The sequence below is a fragment of the Melanostigma gelatinosum genome (genome assembly GCF_949748355.1).
Source record: "Melanostigma gelatinosum genome assembly, chromosome: 17".
Classification (NCBI taxonomy): domain Eukaryota; kingdom Metazoa; phylum Chordata; class Actinopteri; order Perciformes; family Zoarcidae; genus Melanostigma; species Melanostigma gelatinosum.
Window position 1 is genome coordinate 21245273 of NC_136650.1, and position 5283 is coordinate 21250555.

At 39.8% G+C, this 5283-nt stretch overlaps 1 gene segment (V, D, J or C); it reads right to left on the reverse strand.

The window, feature by feature from the left end:
- Positions 1 to 553: 553 nt before the first annotated feature.
- On the reverse strand, positions 554 to 1772 carry LOC306791283 (Ig kappa-b4 chain C region-like). The segment is given in 2 exons: positions 1741 to 1772; positions 554 to 919 (listed from the first exon to the last, which is right to left on the reverse strand).
- Between the last annotated feature and the right edge of the window lie 3511 nt (positions 1773 to 5283).

The following is a 5283-nucleotide window of genomic DNA, read 5'->3' on the forward strand; positions in this document are numbered from 1 at the left end:
CTTTTTTTTAGTTTAACTGTCTCATTTAAATCGTATTATGTGGAAAATCTCAAATTACATTCATGATATATAACCTTATGCAGATGATACTCTTCTTTTTATATCTAATTCTGAAAATGATCTCTACAATATGACAACACTTGAACATATCTTATCTATCTTCTTCAAGGGTTATCATAAGTGATAACAGAGAGCTTTGTGATTCACCATTTAATGTTCCAACCATGTTCATTGTTAAGAAAGTTAAGAAATATAGATACAACTGTAACATTGAAGGAATATCTACAAACTTAAACCATTAAAAAAATAACCTGGAATTAATTGACCGATTGTTTTTTGCGACTTTTGTGAATTAAATCTGACTAATATTGTATTGTATAATAAATATCGGAGAGAGAAAGTCAAAAGACACGTCACTTTTATAATACACATGATGAATCTTTATTGTTTTTAAATGTGGAAACCATCAACACAAGCAAGAATAAGTTAATGTTGAAACATGTGATGAGAGAAAGAGAACCAGAGAGAGCTACAGAGTGCAGACTGAGATCAGCATCAGAGTGAAACCAGCAGCAGAGTCCCAGTGAGTCAGGTCAGGACTGGGAACACTGGTCTCTCCTCAGTGTCTCTGAGAGCAGAGTCTGGGAGCCCTGGGTGGCCTCACAGGTCACAGAGCCCACCTTCCTCCACTGGTCTGCAGGGAGCCTCAGGGTGCTGCTCCAGCTGTAGTGGCCGTCCTTCTCCAGCACCCCGGGGCTCCTGCTCTGCTCCCAGCTGCTGCTGCTGCTGCCGTCCACCTTCCAGGCCAGACTCCAGTCTGAGGGGAAGCCCTTGTTGGCCAGGCACATGAGCGTGGCCTTCCCCTGCTGCAGCTCCTCACTGGAGGGGGGCAGCACCGTCAGGGTGGGACGGACATCACCTAGGAGACACCGATCAGCTTAGAGGACAGGGACCACACAGCTGTCAATCAAACACCAGACACGTGGACACCTTGACTGTGAGAGAGTTGATTTCCTCCTTTAAGGAGTTTCTGTCAGATGTTCTTTCTGCTCCAGCAGTCACTCACTCACACATTGTTTCACTTCCTTTAAGAAGCCTCTCATGCATATCAGCACAGAGAGAGTCATCATACAGGATGAGCTGAAATATATCAAACTACACTGCAGATCAAACATCAACATGTGGACAAATATTAAAGCTTCATCATCAGAAACATCAACTAAACATTACTTATGAATATTTAGTGGAAACATTTACAAGTACAGAAAATGAAGTGACTACAATCAAACGTTCTTCATGTGGATGTCAGTCATCATTAAAAACTGTTCAAAGATTTAAACATTTGGAAACAATATTTGACACAATGAAGACGTTTTGCACATTTTCAAACATCTTCATCTTCAATTAGTTCAATTCAGTTTGAATCATTCTGATTCTGAATTTGTTTAAAAATAGTTTTAATTGAGCTCAAAATTAACCAAAACTTTTCAAACATTTGTAGAAGTTTCATCTTTTTCACATTTCCATCTGTTTTAGTTCCAGTAGGAGAGGAATGAGTAAATACATGTTCAGTAAAGCTGCTCTGAGTTCGTCTCCATGATAAAGGAGCAGAAATAAACACATGAATCCTAAAAGTGTACGATTAAAACAAGATGTATTCATCTGCCTCAAACATCCACAAACTACATTTAAAACATGACTTTAGAATAATTACTTTAGTATTATTGTGCAGAAACTTACTTCCAACATTCAGTCTGGTTCCTCCACCAAAAGTCAACCACAGTGATACAAAGTCATTGAGCCGCCGTACAAAAACCTGTGACTGTAGAGAGACACGCTCTCTGACTCTGACACACTGAACTACAACTACAAACACTCAAGATGCAACTTCACCATTAAAGTTGTGAGTTATGATTTATTCCCCAGTTTAAAGTTTTACTTTCCGAACAATTCGTTTTTTAAATTTCTGTTGCTGTGAACTTTGTTTCTTCGTGCAACATAAATGTCGAAAAGTCGTCCATGAAAATGAAAAGACAACTATTTGTTTCTACATTGTTGAATATAAAAGAAGACAAAGACCGATGACTTCTGAAATGATAACACATTCAAACATTTGACTTACTTCCAACATGCAGTCTGGTTCCTCCACCGAACGTGTACCACAGTGATACAAAGTCATTGAGCCGCCGTACAAAAACCTGTGACTGTAGAGAGACACGCTCTCTGACTCTGACACTAACAAACTCAACAAACACGTTCACAGTTCACACATTGCATTCAATAAATGGTTACATTACTAAAAACTGGTTCAGAAATGATACATATGTGTTTAACTATTCATTTTAGAAATGTTAGACGTCTATGAGCAATATTAACTTGACTTTCACCAAAATCAATTGATGATGATCAAGATATTCCTGAAGAAAAACTCTCCATCAAATCCTGACAAATGTAAATAATTATCATAAACTCATGTTTATTTTACCGCGATGAATTAAAAACAATATTTGTGTTTAAATGCGTCCCACAGTGATGTTGATGTGTGTTGTAGTGAATTTGGGAGATTTTCCAGAAGAAAATGTTTCCATCAAACTCAAAGCAAAGACTCTTATAAATGAGCACTGACACATTCCTGATCAATACTCTGATGAAGTGATTGATCCATTGATGAGCAGCATCATCACAGTAATCCAAGTCCCTGTTGGAGTCAGTCAGAGCATTTCCATAGAGAGCCACTTTGCATCAGCAGCACCATGCTCCAGTGCTCTGGGAGAGTTTATAGTCCTGAGAGTTGAACACTGGATGACTGACAGCTGTCCTTCATCACAGCAGAAGACACAGAAATCCTCCTCATCACAAACATGACTTTGATCTGCGTCCTCATCTGGACTCTCCTCTGCTGCTGCTTCACAGGTAAAGTCCAGAGAATCAAAGTCCTCTCCTCCATCAACATCCGTCCCTCTGAAATGAAGCCGACTAAACCGTGACGCTGCTTTATGTGTTTGTCTCTGTGTCCTCAGAGTCCAGAGGCCAGGTCACAGTGACTCAGCCTGGAGCAGTGAGCTCTGCTGTGGGAGGCTCCGTGTCCATCACATGTAGGACCAGTCAGGATGTTTATGGCTCTAACTATTTAGCCTGGTACCAACAGAGAGATGGAGAAACTCCTAAACTGCTCATCTATTTGGCAACTTATCGACAATCTGGGATTCCAGGTCGTTTTACAGGCAGTGGATCAAACTCTGACTTCACTTTGACCATCAGTGGAGTCCAGACTGAAGATGCAGCAGTTTACTACTGTCAGAGTGCTCATGTTATCAGCAATCAGCATGTGTTCACACAGTGAAAAAGCGTCGTACAAAAACCTCCCTCAGTCAGAATGAACAGAAACTGAACTGACTGCTGCAGCTGGAAGCTACTGCAGAGACTGATACACTTCACTGAAGACACACACACACACACACACACACACACGCACACACACACGCACACGCACACACACGCACACACACATTCCATCAAGAAATGCAACAGCATGTCAGACTTCTCATCTCAGTCATGCATCATAAAATCAGCTTCTTTGCAGATGACCTCCTTTCATACATCTCAGTATCACCATCCTCCTTCTCTCAGCTCCTAATCTGATTATTAATCAAAGCAGGTGTTCTTGCTACACTCACTCTTATATGTGAACATCAACGTTTAATCCACAAGTTGGAGTTTACATCTCACCATATGAAAAGATTGAACACAAGTAAATCCTCTCACAGAGAGAAATACAAAGACACAAGCACTTCAACTGTTCATTCAGATAACAATCATCATATTCTCAGCCGTGCATACTGACACTTATGAGGACAATCAAATATAGTGGACATGAATGGATTATGTTCATGCTGCTAAAAGATTTTTAAATACTTGAAAGCAACTTCCCATATCAGAACTAAAGCCCTTACTCTGTAAATTCCACAGACTTCACTTTACAGAGTTTTATTGGATCTACTTTCTATTAAAGAAATAGACCCTATCTAGCCCATTGTGATCCAGCAGTTATGCACAGTTCCGAAACTTTAAAAAATATCATTATTTTTTAAATTCAAAACAAGGAAAATATTTGCTAGTAGACATGTCATCACATGAATGTTGCTTATTTGTTGAAAAGTCCTCGTGACAACATGTGAGAAAGGTCAACCCTCACCTGAAGAAGAGAATTCATGATCAGAATATTTCAATCAGCCAAAAATACTTTCATTAAACTCATTGGAAGTCATTTTAATATATTTTCTCACTTCATCCCTTCTCACTGCTTGAAGGAGCTGAAACGTTCAGCTGCGTAAAACAAATGTGGAGAAAAAGGTTCAAGAAATGTTGAAGCTCAACGGTGTTGAGTTACTTTTACCTTTGGGTTTATATTGAGAAGGTGGCATTAGTGTCATGCTGTTCATAGTTTCCTCTTTTAAACTTTGTTGTTATGAGCGATGACATAACTTGGCATTGCTTCTGGTTTATTGCAGTCTGTTGTCAGTACTTGTTTCTGTCTCCGACACTGATCATGTCTGTAAGGGCTTGTGTTAGAGAACCACAGATGATTTGCATTCTGGCTCATAACTGGAATGACTACTTATTCAAATAAGTGTTCTCTGTTTCTGTGTTATATCAAGAACACTGGTACCAACAGACAAATGACTCAATACACAGTGAAGTTTGAATATTAAGTATTGACTCAAAGGCACGGTTCAAGACCCCAAAACAAAGGTTTCCAAATCCAAGACAGTGAATAATGGAACTTACGGCTGATACTCTCAGTAAAACAGATAAAACAAACTGGCACAGACAAGAGGAGGAAACTACTAAATACACAATGAAAGGAGGGCGATAACGAGGGACAGGTGAAATCAATCAGGGCCAAGCAGACAATCACACAGGTGGGAACCACAAAAGGGCAGGAAGTGAAGTTTCTGAAAGGAGAGACAAAGGTGAGTATAGCAAAATAAAACAGGGAATAATAACTGAAAACAGGAAACAAGAAGAAAATAACTTCAGAGGAGAGCGCTACATGACATGTAGACTATTCAGTTTCAAAATGAACGTTCTGTTTCTTGAATCATTCCATCACAGATCATTGAAATAGTCTGAGCTCTCAGCAGAGAGGAGGAAACATGATGGAGTGTTGAGGACAGCTGCACTTCACTGACTCTGTGTGTTTGCATATGTGTCCTGCCTCTCTGCTCCCAGCCGTTAAGAGGCCAGTGTTGATCAGTGCTGTCCAGGCCTTTCAGAGACACT